This window comes from Rutidosis leptorrhynchoides, chromosome 4, assembly GCF_046630445.1.
Source record: "Rutidosis leptorrhynchoides isolate AG116_Rl617_1_P2 chromosome 4, CSIRO_AGI_Rlap_v1, whole genome shotgun sequence".
NCBI classification, from domain to species: Eukaryota; Viridiplantae; Streptophyta; class Magnoliopsida; order Asterales; family Asteraceae; genus Rutidosis; species Rutidosis leptorrhynchoides.
In genome coordinates this window covers 577,381,024-577,400,259 of record NC_092336.1, presented here as the reverse complement: position 1 = coordinate 577,400,259, position 19,236 = coordinate 577,381,024, and the positions used below count along the sequence as shown (strand labels likewise).

General features: G+C 37.3%; 1 non-coding gene across 1 annotated transcript; it reads right to left on the bottom strand.

The window, feature by feature from the left end:
• Positions 1-12,996: 12,996 nt before the first annotated feature.
• On the bottom strand, positions 12,997-13,103 carry LOC139846056 (small nucleolar RNA R71). The gene has a single exon (XR_011758802.1). It is a non-coding gene; the product is annotated as a small nucleolar RNA R71 (small nucleolar RNA).
• Between the last annotated feature and the right edge of the window lie 6,133 nt (positions 13,104-19,236).

Here is a 19,236-nt window from a genome sequence, read left to right as displayed (position 1 = left end):
CAGTAGGTTCCGGTGGGTTTCTTGGTACTCGATGCTTATCACGGTTCTCATCCTTGATGCATATAGCTTCAAGTGTACAACTCGTTGATGTGTTTGCATCATCTTAACCAAGGTTTCACCATCATAACACTTGTGTAAGTCTAAGGCATATAGCACAACTCAATTAAGTGTTGTATGTAGTTTGATGAACCAAAGTTACATCAAAGTCTTAGATTAAACACATACATGAACTATAAAAGTAATATTGAACTACAAACTTGAAAGTAAACTAACTAATCAAGATCTTAGGTTGTAGAACATAGTTCTTAGTTAGATCTTGAAGATCCAAGACCCAAAAGTCTAGATCTAAAGTTATTAAGTTAAATCTAACACAAGTGTATGAAGTTATAATTAAAGAGTTACACTTCCATGTTCTTGAACTTTCAAGTTAACTTTTAGTTCCAAGAAGTATGAGATCAAGACTAACTTGTAATACTTGACCATTTAACAACAAACATGAATTTAAATGTACAAGAAATGAAGTAATAAACTAAATAAACAAGTAACAAGCCATGGTTGTTCATACTTTAAAGATTTAAGCCAAAGTCTTGATCTTTAGGAAGTAAACTTTTAAGTTTACAACATGAGCTTCAAGTATGGTTTTAACAACACATGAACTTACAATCTTTTAGAACTTTAAATGTAGAACATAAACTAGAAAGTTTAGTTCTTGTGTGTTCTTGTAGATACAAGATAAAAAGAAGAACAAACTAAAGAGTTTGATTCTTAAATACTAGTAAGTAACTACAACAACAAAGTAAGTAACTAATAAACAAGAACAAGTAATAAAACAACAACAAATGATGATGATGCATGTGTATATGTTTACGGTTTGGACAAGAGAAAAAGGGAGAAGAAGTCTTGAAAGAAACTCACACTTAGAGAGAAAAGTTGAGAGGAAAAATGAGAGAAAAGTGCAAGTGAATTGTGTGTGTGAAATGAATGAGGTTTACAAGTGATATGTTAACAAAATTTGAACAAAACAACACTCCCAAGGCCATAAAGGCCGACGGCCTACACAAGGAATGGGGAGGGGGAAAGATCCACAAGATACTTGCATGAAATTGTCTTAAAAGTTGGTTACAAGAGGTGTGTTCATGGGGATAAGATGTAAGTGTGTTGCAACTAGATTCCATACTAAGTTAATCTATCTAGTTCCATCTAAATGTATACTTACATGGAGTAATGGGCGAATAAGTCCAATAAAGAAGTAGGGTGGGCTCATAAGTCCATTAGCACTAATAAAGGCCCAAGTTCAAGTAATTTTCAAGTTAATCCAATTAAAGCCCAAGTAATTAACTAATAACTATAGTTAATCAAAATGATTAATAAAACTTTATCATGAATGTAAATAATACTCTAAAAATATTATTCGTGTAATGTACATGTGTCACAAAGATGTTTCGGGCATTTAAAGTCAAGTATGGTAACATGTAAATGTATATTAACAATACATTCATTAAATCACAAGTATTAATAATAATTATTATTATAATTAAGCGTTGGAAAATCCAGGATCGTTACATTACCCACCTGTTAAAGAAAATTTCGTCCCGAAATTTAAGCCGAGGTAGATGAAGGAGTCGGGAAAAGGTGAGGATACTTCTGCATCATTTGATCCTCTCGCTCCCATGTAAACTCAGGTCCTCGTTTGGCATTCCATCGTACTCGGACGATCAGAATCTTGTTGCATTTCAAAGTTTTGACCTCACGGTCCATGATTTCAACAGGCTCTTCCACGAAATGGAGTTTGTCGTCAATGGTAAGTTCTTCCAGTGGTATGATGAGTTTGGGCGCAGCAAGACACTTCTTCAAGTTTGACACGTGGAAGGTAGGATGAACTGAGCTCAATTGTGCTGGTAGATCCAAACGGTAAGCAACGGGTCCAACACGTTCCAAGATTTCAAAAGGACCAATGTATCGTGGGTTTAACTTTCCACGTTTTTCAAAATGGATCACACCTTTCCAAGGTGAAACCTTCAACATTACACGGTCACCCACGTTGAATTCAAAGTCTTTACGTTTAAGATCGGCATAACTCTTTTGACGATCACGGGCAGTCTTAAGTCTCGCCTGAATCTGAGCAATCTTCTCCGTTGTTTCATGGACTACCTTGGATCCGGTAATTTGCTTTTCGCCTACTTCGGCCCAACAAATAGGAGATCGGCACTTGCGGTAATACAACACTTCAAAAGGTGCAGCATTAATGCTCGAGTGATAACTGTTGTTGTACGAGAATTCGGCGAGTGGCAAATGCCTTTCCCAGGCCTTTCCGAAATCAATAACACATGCACGCAACATGTCTTCCAAGGTCTGAATCGTTCGTTCACTTTGCCTGTCGGTCTGTGGATGATAAGCAGTACTCATGTCGAGACGGGTTCCCATGGCTTCTTGTAAAGAACGCCAAAATCTAGAAGCAAAACGGTGATCGCGATCTGAGATGATCGATAAAGGTACACCATGACTAGATACAACCTATTTGATGTATAATTGAGCGAGTCTCTCCATCGTATCCATTTCCTTCATTGCTAGAAAGTGTGCAGATTTGGTAAGGCGGTCAACAATAACCCAGATGGTATCGTATCCGCCCACCGTCTTTGGTAACTTGGTGATGAAATCCATTGTTATCCTTTCCCACTTCCATTGCGGGATTTCCGGTTGTTGAAGTAATCCAGAGGGCCTCTGATGTTCGGCCTTAACTTTCGAACAAGTCAAACACTTACCAACATAAGTTGCAACGTCTTTCTTAAGATTCGGCCACCAATACTGTTATTTAAGATCATGGTACATTTTGCCCGCTCCGGGATGAATCAAATATCTCGACTTGTGGGCTTCATCAAGTATAAGGTTCCGTAGGTCTCCATAAAGATGTACCCAAATTCTTCCGGCATAACATCGGAGTCCAGACTCCCTAACCTTGAATCGAGAGACAAGTATGTTCAAATGTTCATGAGATATATTCTCCTCCTTGAGAGCCTCATCTTGGGCTACTCGGATCTGGCTGTTGAGATTCGAATGGATGGTGATGTTCAGAGCCCTAACACGAAGAGGTGCCGTCCTCTCCTTTCGGCTTAAAGTATCAGCTAAAACATTGGCCTTGCCAGGATGATAGCGAAGTTCACAATCGTAGTCGTTCAATGTCTCGATCCATCGATGCTGTCTCATATTCAGTTGCTTCTGATCGAATATATGTTGGAGGATTTTGTGGTCGGTGAAGATAGTACTTTTAGTTCCATACAAATAGTGTCTCCACAATTTAAGCGCAAAGACAACGGCTCCAAGTTCAAGATCATGAGTAGTGTAGTTCCGCTCGTGAATCTTCAATTGACGGGAAGCATAGGCGATAACCTTTTATCTTTGCATCAGTACACAACCAAAACCACTTTTCGATGCATCACAATAAACGACGAAATCGTCACTGCCTTCAGGAAGAGATAGGATAGGTGCGGTGGTCAACTTCTTCTTCAAGGTTTGAAATGCTGATTCGTGTGCGGGTTCCCAAACGACTTTCTTCCCTTTATGAGTCAATGCGGTCAAAGTACGCGCAATCAGAGAGAAACCTTCGATAAATCTTCGGTAATAACCGGCGAGACCTAGGAATTGGTGAATATGAGTTGGAGTAGTGGGGGTCTCCCACTTACTGATAGCTTCAATCTTGGTGGGATCAACTTTGATACCCTGGTCGCTCACAACATAACCCAGAAATTAGACTTCCTTCAACCAAAATTCACACTTGGAGAATTTGGCGTAAAGTTGCTCTTACCTCAAGAGTTCAAGTACTAGTCGGAGGTGTTACTCATGCTCTTCTTCGCTCTTAGAGTAGATGAGGATATCATCTATGAAGACGATAACAAACTTTTCCAGGTATGGCTTGCAGACACGATTCATAAGGTCCATGAACACGGCAGGTGCGTTGGTCAAACCAAATGGCATCACGAGAAACTCATAATGACCATAACGGGTTCTGAATGCAGTTTTCATAACGTCACTTTCTTTCACCCTCAACTGGTGATAACCGGATCACAGATCGATCTTCGAGTAAACGCTCGATCCTTGTAGTTGATCAAAAAGATCGTCAATGCGGGGAAGAGGATACCGATTCTTGATTGTCAATTTGTTGAGTTCACGGTAGTCGATACACATACAGAAGGATCCATCCTTCTTCTTCACAAACAACACAGGTGCTCCCCAAGGTGAGAAACTTGGTTGGATAAATCCACGGTCAAGTAGTTCTTGTAGTTGACTATGTAATTCTTGCATCTCGGAAGGTGCGAGTCTATAAGGTGCGTGAGCTACAGGTGCTTCTCCTGGTACTAAATCAATCTAAAACTCTACTGCTCTCGGCGGCGATAATCCAGGCAATTCTTTAGGGAAGACATCGGAAAACTCGTTCACAATTCGAACATCGTTCACACTCTTCACCTCGGTTTCTACCATTGGGGTTTCCACCGTTGTTGTTTCCTCTGAAACCCTCATGTCGTTTCGCCGGGTTATGATCATAGGTCCTTCCCCTGTTGTTATCCCATTTGCGCTTCTCACTACTACCCGCTTCAGACTTAGCCTTCTCCGGTTCATCGATGATAATTTGATTCATTAAAGTATGTACCATGCGCATCGCTTCCGGGACATTGGGTGGCTTGGACGAGGTGACGTTTCCCTTAATGCTCTTAGGAAGTCCCCAGAAGTACCTTTCCATACGCTTGAATTCTGGGGTGACCATTGTCGGACACATCAGGGCTAATTCCAAAAATCTCCGGTTGTAACTATCAAGGTCATTCCCAACAGCCTTTAACTGCATAAATTCAATCTCCATCTTCTGGATTTAGGTCCTAAGGCAATATTCCTCAATCAGGGCCCCTTTGAATTCCTCCCATGGGGTAGCAAACGCCTCATCAATACCTTTTGCTTGAGCCAACATGTTCTACCACGTTAGTGCGCCATCATACAGCGTACATGAAGCAAACTTGGTCTTATTCTCCTCTGAATAGTTACTAACTCGAAACACAGATTCTAATTTCTCGAACCATCTAGTGAGACCAACCAACCCCTCTGTTCCACTGAAGTTGTGGGGTTTGCAGCTTTGGAACTCTTTGTACATGCACTCATTACGAATGGGTTGAATAACCGGTAGCGGTGGCGGTGGAGCTTGGGGTTGCATTTCCGCAATGGCTGCGGGTACCCTTTCGGCAATCATCTCCTCGATTTGGGCTGCGGTAGGGGTTGATGTTGATCTTCCGTTGGCCATGGCGTTCTAAACAAAAATTTTGTCTCAAGTCAAAATCCAGTATGCAAATAGTAATAATACAGTATATGTAACCAACACGGAATCAACACATCACATGTTTATTAAGTAACGCATCTAGGTACAAATACCATAGAATCATATAGTAACGTAAATAGAACATCGTGCAAGAATTAAATAACGCAAAGTTTCATTCATTAATAATAATAAGTTGCATACATCTGTATAAGTTCGTACAATACATAAGTGAAACATAAAACTACAGCTAGAATACATAATAAAATCTACTACAAAAGTCCTATGGTGAAGGTGGGTGTAGGATGTCTAATACGTGGGACATCTGGTCCTCGAGCTCAGTTACCCGAGCACGGAGGATATCCACCTCCCTCATCAGTTCCTCCACAGAGGGAGTGGGTGGGGCAGGCGGTGCAGTCTGTACTGGTGGTGCTGGTAGAGCTGGTGGTACTGATGGTCCGGCTCCAGAAGTAGAGGTTACGAGGCGGTAAGGCTTACGGATGAAGGGATCAGCAGGATATGGCACAAGCCGCTTACGGGCAGTAACCCTACGATGCCGACCAAATGCGTCAGTGAATGCTCGCCCTCCGTTGTTCCCCAGAATAATGGTGCCGTCGATATGGTACCGCTTCTTCGGCGGGGTGGAGGGTGGCTGAACAGGTGCATCATCGGGGTCCTCCTCGTCGGAGTCATCGTCACTCGAGTCGTCTGTGGATGTGTCGTTGGATGACGGGTCATCTGAATCATGTGGAGGTGGCTGCACGGGTGGCTGTACTGGCTCTCCTCGAGTGGCCATCATCTGTCGGTATCTAAAAGGCGGGATCGGCACGAGTCGTCCATCAGGAGCGCGTCGGCACCAATGACGATACTGATTACGGAATGGACCTTCCCCAAATTCCGCGGGAATCACAACACCACTGGGATGGTGCTGTGGCTCCTGAAGTATCGGGGCAAGTGGAGCTGGAATCTCCGGGAGGTCCTGGGCTCCGTCTGCAGTACCCACTGGGGCAGGCGCATGGCTGCTAGCTCTGGAGGACGAAGCGCCTAAGTCACTAGAGGGTGTCGCCGACGGGATCGGTGGATCGGCAACAGTGGCAGGTGAAGTGGCTGAAGTGTCTGAACTGCCCAAAATGATAGCAGGTGGAATATCCGACATCTGAACAAGGAAAAATAAATTTTCCATGCCAGTAAGTCATAAAGCAAGCACGTATTAGGCCAACAGTCTAAATCATGTATAACGGTAAATAGCATGGCAATAACAGTAAATCGTACAGAAGTAGCATGTAATTGAAAGCAAGTAATATCATGCAGTAGTGAAATCATGTAGTAGCATACGGCATATAGCAGTAAAAGCAAGCAGCAACATGCAGTAAGTTCAGCGGAAACAAGTAAACTAGCAAGTTGTAGATTAGTCATATTAGTGAATCCTACTCGGGTCGGTCCAGACTCACTAATGCAACCTAATTCCCTACAACCAATGCTCTGAAATCAAATGTGATGCCCCGTACAAAACCATCGTGTATGAATCATCAATAACAGGATCATTACAAGGTCAAACACTATATGCGTTTTCAAAACAAGTTGCATTCATGATAAAAGCTGACGTCATAACCAACGCCAATGTTTAACAACCAAGGTATGCTTCAATGAATAGAAGCAAGAATAATAGTATGTAACCCATAGGTCGTTACAAATCATAGTTTCAAAAGTATTAAAGTTATGAATGCAAGACAAACAGTTCATGCGGTGATAACTCTAGAGCAGCGGGTGTCTACAGCAAGACTTGTACACAGCGGAAGCAGCTAAACTTAAGCACCTGAGAAAAACAGGCTTAAAAACGTCAGCACAAAGGTTGGTGAGCTATAGTTTAAGTATAACAGTATGTAAGGTAGGCCACGAGATTTCAGTGCTACAAAGAGCGTTTCAAAACAGTATGATAAAGTATATGTTTAACCGTGGGCACTTGGTAAGTAACTTAACGTTTATCACCCCCTAAAAGTACACTTGGCGAGTGCGTATGTTTACGAAGTATTAAACACCTGTTAAATGCTAGCGCTACTAGCCCGAGTGGGGATGTCAAACCCTATGGATCCATATCTAAGATTCGCGTTCACCGGTTCAAAGACCAATGACTAAACGTTACCGAGCTAAGGAGAAAGTTTATGCCGTTGTATAACCCACACATATATAAAGTTTAAGTACTCATGCCTAGTATGTAAAACGTAAAATGCGCATGTATTCTCAGTTCCCAAAATAGTTAAAGTAAAAAGGGATGCTATAACTCACAGTGGTAAAGTAGTGGTAAAGTCGAGTCGGGAAATAAGCAAGTACGTAGGTCCAAAAAGTTCTCAACCTAATTCAAATAGTACTAAGTCAGTAAATCGTCTCAATAGGTTTAAAAGTATGTAAATTAGGTCTTAAGGGTCATCATCATTCATCATCAAACAAAAGGTGTAACGTAAGTTTCGTTTATGAAAGAAGTTTAAAACAAAGGCTGACTTTGGTCAGTCGCCACGACCTCAATACCTACTAAAATAAGGTGAGACCAGTGGACATGGCTCCGTATATGAGTCCTTTATTTGTGGTAAAAATTCCAGAAGCAAACTCTTCTTCGTTTGACCGTGGCGACGGTCTAAGTGCGAGTAGGTCAGAATTTTCAGCACAACGTTAAAAGACATAGTGACGTTCGGAGGGCCATAGATCCTAAACCGTAATTCGGATTAAGACGAGTCCTAAATGAAAAGTTATCTACTCGAACAGAGATAACGGAAAATCATCTTTATAGTAGCCCAAGTCGTACTGATCAGACCCATAAACAGTAAAACAGTAGGTTCCGGTGGGTTTCTTGGTACTCGATGCTTATCACGGTTCTCATCCTTGATGCATATAGCTTCAAGTGTACAACTCGTTGATGTGTTTGCATCATCTTAACCAAGGTTTCACCATCATAACACTTGTGTAAGTCTAAGGCATATAGCACAACTCAATTAAGTGTTGTATGTAGTTTGATGAACCAAAGTTACATCAAAGTCTTAGATTAAACACATACATGAACTATAAAAGTAATATTGAACTACAAACTTGAAAGTAAACTAACTAATCAAGATCTTAGGTTGTAGAACATAGTTCTTAGTTAGATCTTGAAGATCCAAGACCCAAAAGTCTAGATCTAAAGTTATTAAGTTAAATCTAACACAAGTGTATGAAGTTATAATTAAAGAGTTACACTTCCATGTTCTTGAACTTTCAAGTTAACTTTTAGTTCCAAGAAGTATGAGATCAAGACTAACTTGTAATACTTGACCATTTAACAACAAACATGAATTTAAATGTACAAGAAATGAAGTAATAAACTAAATAAACAAGTAACAAGCCATGGTTGTTCATACTTTAAAGATTCAAGCCAAAGTCTTGATCTTTAGGAAGTAAACTTTTAAGTTTACAACATGAGCTTCAAGTATGGTTTTAACAACACATGAACTTACAATATTTTAGAACTTTAAATGTAGAACATAAACTAGAAAGTTTAGTTCTTGTGTGTTCTTGTAGATACAAGATAAAAAGAAGAACAAACTAAAGAGTTTGATTCTTAAATACTAGTAAGTAACTACAACAACAAAGTAAGTAACTAATAAACAAGAACAAGTAATAAAACAACAACAAATGATGATGATGCATGTGTATATGTTTACGGTTTGGACAAGAGAAAAAGGGAGAAGAAGTCTTGAAAGAAACTCACACTTAGAGAGAAAAGTTGAGAGGAAAAATGAGAGAAAAGTGCAAGTGAATTGTGTGTGTGAAATGAATGAGGTTTACAAGTGATATGTTAACAAAATTTGAACAAAAACAACACTCCCAAGGCCATAAAGGCCGACGGCCTGCACAAGGAATGGGGAGGGGGAAAGATCCACAAGATACTTGCATGAAATTGTCTTAAAAGTTAGTTACAAGAGGCGTGTTCATGGGGATAAGATGTAAGTGTGTTGCAACTAGATTCCATACTAAGTTAATCTATCTAGTTCCATCTAAATGTATACTTACATGAAGTAATGGGCTAATAAGTCCAATAAAGAAGTAGGGTGGGCTCATAAGTCCATTAGCACTAATAAAGGCCCAAGTTCAAGTAATTCTCAAGTTAATCCAATTAAAGCACAAGTAATTAACTAATAACCATAGTTAATCAAAATGATTAATAAAACTTAATCATGAATGTAAATAATACTCTAAAAATATTATTCGTGTAATGTACGTGTGTCACAAAGACGTTTCGGGCATTTAAAGTCAAGTATGGTAACATGTAAATGTATATTAACAATACATTCATTAAATCACAAGTATTAATAATAATTATTATAATTAAGCGTTGGAAAATCCAGGGTCGTTACATTATTGGATTTTGTACCATAATTAGGGTTTGGACAAAAGACCGACACTTGTGGATATTGGACTATGGACTATTAATAGATGGGGGGTATTGTCTAATCGAATGGCAACTCATTAGAATCTGTCGAACCTATCTTCAAATTAGTTAATCTAATAATTATTAAATGATTATGCATGTCCTATTTAGTGATGTTTATACGACATCTTTTACGATCATTTAATTAATTATTCGGGTTGGGTAATTAATTATTCAAACTGATCAAGTGGGTAAATTAATGTTCATATCTTATTAAAACAGGGGTGGATTACATACAAGGGTAATTGGTGTAATTGTTAACAAAGTATTAAAACCTTGGATTACACGCAGTCGATAACCTGGTGTAATTATTAACAAAGTATTAAAACCTTGTTACAGTTTAAATCCCTAATTAGTTGGAATATTTGACTTCAGGAATAAGGTTAATTTGATGAGCATATTATAATTATGACCGATGGACTATTATGGGCAAAACCCAGATAGGTATCAAATAAGCCAGGACAAAGGACAATTAACCCGGGTAACAATTAATTAAAATCAAAACGTCAAACATCATGGTTACGGAAGTTTAAATAAGCATAATTCTTTTATTGTATTTCTCATCGTACTTTTAAATAATGTCATTTAATTTATCGCAATTTTATTTTTACGCATTTTAATTATCGTCATTTATCTTTACGCATTATTAAAAATCGACAAACCGGTCATTAAACGGTAAAACCTTTTTTTTATAATATTACTACTTATATATATATATATATATATATATATATATACACATATATATATATATATATATATATATATATACATATATATATATACACATATATATATATACATATATATATATATATATACATATATATATATATACATATATATATATACATATATATATATATATATATATATATATATATATATATATATATATATATATATATATATATATATATATATATATATATATATATATATATATATATATTTATATAAATATAGTTGTTAAAAATATACAACGTAATCACTAACTCCCTGTGGAACGAACCGGACTTACTAAAAACTACACTACTCTACGATTAGGTACACTGCCTATAGTGTTGTAGCAAGGTTTAGGTATATCCCATCTATAAATAAATAAATGAAAACTTGTATCATATTTCGTAGTATTTCGTAGTAAAAATAATAGTATTTCATACACCTCCGCTTTAACATCAAGTTTTTGGCGCCGCTGCCGGGGACTCGGTGAAAAACGCTATATTTTGTTAAAACTATATTTTTTTTTGTAAAAATATATAATTTCTTATTTTGTAAAAATATTTTGTATTTATAATAAGTGTTAAAATAATAAAAAGGAAATATATATATATATATATATATATATATATATATATATATATATATATATATATATATAAAGATTTAGTTTATAATTTAAAAAAAGTATTTTTATTTACATTTTTAAAATATAAATTTATTTTTATTTTATAAAAATTATATTTCTATCATTTTATAAAAAAATTAAAATCAGATAAATATTAAAAACTGAAATTGGGCCGAAATCAATTCGGAACCCAACAGAAGTCCAAAATTATAATAAATTTAAGTTGGGTTGAGCCTGTTGAAAGCCCAAAATTTAAGCCCAACTAGAATAGTACCATGCCGAACTATTTTGAACCTGCACCTGAATTCTGAGTCTGCATCTCTCCGCGATCTCGGAGCTGTAGAGTGTAAAATCTACGCGTTCGCGTAGTGGGGTCTGACAGGACTGAAACCCTAACATTAATTACGATTTTAGGGTTAGATTTTATAATAATTATTATTATTAGGGTTTAATTTAATTATTATATAGTTTTAATATAATTTATATTTTAAGTTTTAATTATTATTATTTACATATTTATATTAATCCTTTTATATAAATAATATAATATTTTTATAAAATTTGTATTTTTATCAACTTAGTTTATTTTTGTATTTTGTTTTTTTTTGTAACTTTTATAATTTGTCGTTCGTAATTTATAGTTTTAAGTTATAGTTTTTGTCGTAGTTATTTTTATACTTCTAGATTTTTAGACTTTGCCGTAAAATCCCTTAAGTGCTTTTTCTTTAGAATTAAGATTTAGGCGCTTTAGAATTTTGCGACGCCGTTTATATATTTTAGTACATTCTAAGTAATTGCTTATTTTCCTTTTAGAATTGCATTTTTAGTTACTTTAGAACTTTAGTCGCAACTTTTAGTTTTATGTTTTCGACGCTAATCTTTAGACGTAAAATTTTAATTTGTAAGTTTAGATTGTTTTTCGACGTCTTATTTTTCGACGCGTTTTTTCTTTTTCATTTCTACGTTCTAGTTTTTAGGACATAGAATTTTCTTTAATTTCTTTAAAGTTCGACGAAAAATTATTGAAAGCGATTAAATTAATAGACATCCAAAATTTTCTGCTTCGTAGTAATAGTTGGATTTGTTAGTGGCTGAGTTGTGGATTTTTCGACTTAAAGGATCCTGGCTCCCTGCTGCATCTTTTGGCTATTCGAAACGTGGGCAAAAGCAGAAAGTCTATTAATTTGATAACTTATATAATTTCTAATAGGATATTCAGTGAATGCACCGAGCAAAACGTTCACCACCTTTCATACGTTCACCACCTGTAACTCGATCAAGACATCTAGCCAATATAATCGCCGTTGATTTTTATTTAGAATCATCATCAAGTCAAACAAGTACTCCAATTCAAATTTCCAATAATCCATCTTTTGAACCCGATTTCACAATTGAGAACCCGGAGGATATTCAAGGACAATTCTAAGATCCTGAACCACTAATCATTCCTCCTAAACCACAAACCGTTAAATCAGAATCTTCTAGTGATTCGGATTCAACAAATTCAAATATGGAAATAACGGAACCTCAAAGTATGGAAGACCGAATGAGAGCCACACATACGGGCTAAGGACATGCCATTACGCAACCAGACATTAAGCGCCAGATTATGAAATCAAAGGATAAATCCTACACATGCTAACTAATCAATGCCAATATAGTGGTACGCCAAAAGAAGATCCAAACGAACATCTTCGAACCTTTAATAGGATTTGTACTCTATTCAAAATCAGAGAAGTTAAGGATGAACAGATCTATCTCATGTTGTTTCCCTGGACTTTAAAGGGAGAAGCCAAAGATTGGTTAGAATCGTTACCTGAAGGAGTGATTGACACATGGGATGTCTTAGTTGAGAAATTTCTTAAAAGATTCTTTCCGGCATCTAAAGCCGTAAGACTTCAAGGAGAAATTGTTACGTTCGCGCAAAAGCCAAATGAAACATTATATGAGGCGTAGACAAGATTCGAGAAGTTGTTGAGAGGATGTCCTCAACACGGTTTAGACACCTATCAAATAGTACAAATATTTTACAAAGGCGTCGACGTTGCTACATGAAAAGACATCGACACAGCAGCTGGTGGTTCCATTATGAAGAAAACCGCTACCGAAGCTCACAAAATCATTGATAACACAGCCTCCCACTCACATGAGTGGCACCAAGAGAAAGATATTTTTTGTTCATCTAAAGCGGCTAGAGCCGATTCTAGCCATGACTTTGATTCCATTTCCGCAAAAATAGATGCTTTCGAAAGACGAATGGAAAAGATGACTAAAGATATTCACGCAATACGAATCAGTTGTGAGCAATGCGGTGGACCACACTTAATGAAAGATTGTCACATTGAGCAAACGATGGAACAACGTGAGAATGTTTCCTATATGAACCAAAGGTCGGGAAATAATTATCAAAATAATTATCAACCGCCAAGGCCAAACATTAATCAAAATCAAAACATTCTTTACAATCCAAATGGACCCAACAATAAATCGTATAACCAACAAGGTCCGAATAACCAACCAACTCAAAACAACACTTTCAATCAACAAAGACTTAGCTTGTATAAACCACCACAACAAACCGAAGAGAAAAAGTCAAATCTGGAAGAAATGGTACAAAAGCTAGTTGAATCTCAAACACAATTTATTGCATCTCAAACCCGAACGAATGAGAGGTTTGATCTGTCATTTAGAACTCAACAAGCTTCCATTTTGAATCTAGAAAAACACGTAGGTACTCTTGCTAGCATGATGAGTGAGAGGGAACAAGGAAAGCTACCGAGTAATACTGAAGTAAATCCTCGAAATGAGAATGTTAATATGGTTTCAACGAATTCTGAAAAACCAGCATCAGAAGATGGGAAGGTTTTAGATGTAAGTAACAATGAAGAAGTTACAACACCACCACTACCCGAGTATGTAAAGCCAGTAGTTGCACCATACAGACCACCCATCCCGTTTCCAAAAAAAGGAGTTGAGTATGAGCAAGTGACAGGTAATAAAGTTTATGATACCTTTGGAAAGAAGAAGAAGAAGAATAAGAAAGTGCAAGAAACAAAAATCGTAAAAATAAACCCGGTGAAGACAGTTCCACCGAAATCTCCACCCAGGTTTGGTGATTCGGGTGAATTTATTGCTCCTTGTCAAATTATATGCATACAACCAACTAATAAGAATTACTATTACTTTAAGACCTATTAGGCTTATTCAAGCATAATACCAGATGACGATTAAGTTGCACGATTTTAGCATTCTATTCGACTAGTCGAAGAGTACCCAATCATGAATTTAACAAGACTAGATTATTATGACTACAGCCAAATGATAGTCAGTGGGAATTAAATCGATCAACACACACGCACAATGTGTTGAAATAATATTCAAAGATGGCATGTAGCAAAGTTTGAATCAGTGTGTTTGGTGCCTACAATTTGTGATAAAAAAAATTAGACTTGTGAATAATCATTCACATCTTCACCAACCTCATTCCAAGTACTATAAATAAGGGCTTCATACAAGGTCTTTAAATCATCCCAAAAACACATTCTCCATTCTTGTACTAAAAGAGTTAATAGAAAGTTTGAGTGTTTAGTCTCCTAATTACAAGAGATATAAAGATTAGTGATTATCCTTGTAATTAGAGAGAAGTTGTAATTCCTATTATTCTTATTAGTGAAACATTTCTTTCCTTGACCGTGATTTTTACCCTATTGGGGTTTTTCATGCTAAATCTCGGTGTTCCTTTATTATCGTTTTCATATTATTACTAGCAGTTTGCTATAATTCGGTGTCACTTTTCTCAACAGGTGGTATCAGAGCTAAGGTTCTAATATCTAGTGTGTATTAATCTAATTATCGTATGCTCTGTGGTTTCCACACTGGTGGACTTTCAGATCAGAAAATAAGTAAGGTTATTTTTCACTCGATAAAAGTTTCAAGTACTATTTCTCGAAAAAAAGTATTGTCGAAAAGAAGATTGTAATTATAGCAATGTCTACAAAATCTGAAATTGAAAAATTTAACGGGAGTAATTTCTCGTTATGGAAACTAAAGATGAAAGCTATCCTGAGAAAGGATAAGTGTTTGGCGGCGATCAGTGGACATTCTGCCGAAGTCACTGATGAAAAATGGGAAGAGATGGATGGCCAGGCTATCGAAAATCTTCATCTGACACTAGCAGATGGCGTTTTGTCTAGCATAGAAGACAAGAAGACGACAAAAGAGATTTGGGATCATCTCGTAAAATTGTACGAGACCAAATCCCTCCACAACAAAATATTCCTTAAGAGGAAACTTTATGCGCTACGCATTAATGAATCTACTTCAGTTAATGAGCACATTAATTCTTTGAATACTCTATTTTCTCAACCCGCTTCATTAAGTTGCAATATAGAGCCAAAAGAACGTGTTGGACTTTTACTTCAGAGTCTACCTGACTCGTATGATCAACTCATTATTAACTTGACTAATAATGTTCTCTCGGAGTATCTAGTCTATGATGAAGTTGTGGCTGCTATTCTAGAAGAAGAAAATCGACGCAATAATAAAGAGGACAGACAGGCCGGTTTACGACAAGTTGAGGCCTTGGTAGTTTCAGGAGGGAGATCAACGGAACATGGCCCAAGTGGGAGTCACAATCATGGTAAACCGAAGTCTAGAAAGAAGAAGACATATACATGCTACAATTGTGGCAAGAAAGGTCATCTGAAGAAAGATTGTCGGAGTTTAAATAACTCTAATCCTCAAGGAAATATCGCAAGTATTTCAGAAGATGGGACTGCTTTGATTAGTGAAGCAATGGTAGCAAATGAAGGCAGAAAGACATTTGTTGATGTCTGGTTATTTGACTCGGGAGCTACTTTTCACATGACCCCTAGAAGAGAATGGTTCAAACAATATGAACGTATCTCAGGAGGATCTGTATACAGTTGCAATGATCATGAACTAAAGATCATCGGAATTGGAGATATCATTCTGAAGATGCACAATGGTACAGTTCGTACTATTCAAGGTGTAAGACACGTGGAGCGTTTAAAGAAGAACTTATTGTCTTTAGGACAATTGGATGATCTTGGTTGTAAGATGGAGATACAAGATAAGATCATGAAAATCATGAAAGGCGCAGTTGTACTTATGAAAGGAGAAAAGGTGGGTGCTAATCTATACATTCTGAAAGGAGAGACGGTACGGGAAGCGGATGCATCCATTGCTTCGAATAGTTCAAGTGATAAAGCTGCTATAACATGGCATCAAAAGCTTGGACACGTGTCTGAACAAGGTATGAAGATTCTTGTTGAAAGAAATCTTATTCCTGGTCTTACAAAAGTATCGCTACCTTTCTGTGAGCATTGTGTAATCAGCAAGCAGCATCGCCTGAAGTTTAACACATCAAATTCTAGAAGTAAATTAGTTCTAGAATTGGTTCACTCTGATGTGTGGCAAGCACCAGTTCAATCCCTAGGAGGAGCAAAGTATTTTGTATCATTTATTGATGATTACACTAGGAGATGTTGGGTGTACCCAATCAAGAGAAAGGCAGATGTGTTTAAAGTTTTCAAAGTTTACAAAGTGCGGGTTGAACTTGAATCTGGTAAAAGATCAAGTGTTTAAGGACTGATAATGGAGGAGAATACACTGGTGATGAATTTGATAAGTTCTGCAAACAAGAAGGTATCAAAAGGCAGTTCACGACGGCATACACTCCTCAACAAAACAGAGTGTCAGAGCGGATGAACAGAACCTTGTTAGATAGAACGAGGGCGATGTTGGCAACTGCAAGCTTGAGGAAATCATTCTGGGCAGAAGCAGTAAGTACTGCCTGTTACGTGATAAATCGGTCACCATCAACTGCAATTGAGTTGAAATCGCCGATGGAAATGTGGACTGAAAAACCAGTTGATTATTCTGACCTTCATGTATTTGGAAGTCCTGTGTACACAATGTACAATTCTCAAGAAACGGCAAAGTTAGATCCGAAGTGCAGAAAGTGTTTGTTCTTGGGGTATGCTGATGGAGTTAAGGGGTATCGCTTATGGGACCCCACTGCCCACAAAGTAGTCATCAGCAGAGATGTTGTCTTTACGGAAGACAAAGATCTTGAAGATGTTAGCACTTCAAAAGAAACTATACCGATACAGGTTGTAAATGAATTTTATAAAAATTCTTCTGAAGCAGTACCAGAGCACGATGAAAATCAAGTAGTCGTTCTTGAAGCTCCAACGACTCGTACTTCTAATCGGGAACGGAAACGTCCAGGGTGGCACTCGGATTATATTATGGAAAGCAATGTTGCATATTGTCTTCTAACAGAGGAAGGAGAGCCAACAACTCTTTGCGAGGCACTGAATCATTCAGATGCATCTCAGTGGATGACGGCTATGCAGGAAGAAATTGAAGCTCTTCATAAAAATAAAACATGGGAAGTTGTGTCATTGCCGAAAGGTAGAAAACCTATTGGAAATAAATGGGTGTATAAGATCAAGCGAAATGGCGATGATCAAGTGGAGCGGTATCATGCAAGACTGGTGGTTAAAGGATATGCTCAAAAAGAAGGTACGGACTTTAATGAAATATTTTCTCTTGTGGTTCGACTTACAACAATTCGAGTAGTTCTAGCGATGTGTGCTACATTTGATTTGCATCTAGAGCAGCTAGATGTGAAAACTGCATTTCTTCATGGAAACCTTGAAGAAGAAATTTACATGCTTCAACCAGAAGGTTTTGAACTAGAAGAAAAAAAGAACTTGGTTTGCAGATTAAAGAAATCTCTGTACGGTCTCAAACAGGCGCCGAGATGCTGGTACAAGAGATTTGATTCTTTCATAATGAGCCTTGAATATAATAGACTTTATGCAGACCCTTGTGCATATTTCAAGAGGTTTGAGGACAATAATTTTGTCATTTTGCTGTTATATGTAGACGACATGTTGGTTGCAGGCCCCAACAAAGATCGTATTAATAAGCTGAAGGCTCAATTGGCTAGGGAGTTTGAAATGAAAGACTTGGGTACCGCAAACAAGATTCTAGGGATGCAAATTCACCGAGACAGAGATAATAGGAAGATTTGGCTTTCGCAAAAGAATTATTTGAAGAAAGTCTTGCAGCGCTTCAATATGCAAGACAGTAAGCCAATCTCAACCCCACTTCCTACTAATCTCAAGTTATCCTCCGTTATGTGTCCTAGCAGTGAATACGAGAGGAAGGAGATGTCTCGAGTACCGTATGCATCAGCAATGAGAAGTTTAATGTTCGCAATGATATGTACAAGACCAGACATTGCACATGCAGTGGGTGTAGTTAGTCGGTACATGACGAATCCTGGTAAAGAGCATTGGAATGCAGTAAAGAGGATCCTAAGATACATTAAGGGTACCTCGGATGTTGCGTTATGTTATGGGGAACCAGAATTTATTGTCAAAGGGTATGTTGATTCAGATTATGCAGGTGATATGGATAAAAGTAAATCCACCACCGCGTATGTTTTTACACTTTGTGGTGGAACAATAAGCTAGGTTTTAAAATTGCAGTCAGTTGTAGACATGTCAACAACAGAGGCAGAATATGTAGCAGCTACTCAAGCTACTAAAGAGGCAGTATGGTTGAAGATGTTGTTGGAGGAACTCGGGCACAAACAAAAGAATATCACTCTATTTTGTGATAACCAGAGTGCCTTGAATCTTGCAAGGAATCCGGCATTTCATTTAAAGATAAAGCATATATGAGTTCAGTATCACTTCGTTCGTGAGAAAGTGGAAGAAGGAACCGTGGATGTGCAAAAAATTCATACTGACAACAATGTGGCTGATTTTCTAACAAAGTCAATCAACTGTGACAAGTTTATTTGGTGCCATTCCTTATGTAGCCTAGCATAAACTTAAGCAACATCATTGGCAAGGAAGGATTATCGTGTGAAAATTTATTGAGCTTCAATCAAATCTTCAAGTGGGAGATTGTTGAAATAATATTCAAAGATGGCATGTAGCAAAGTTTGAATCAGTGTGTTTGGTGCCTACAATTTGTGATAGACAAATTAGACTTGTGAATATGCATTCACATCTTCACCAACCTCATTTCAAGTACTATAAATAAGGGCTTCATGCAAGCTCTTTAAATCATCCCAAAAACACATTCTCCATT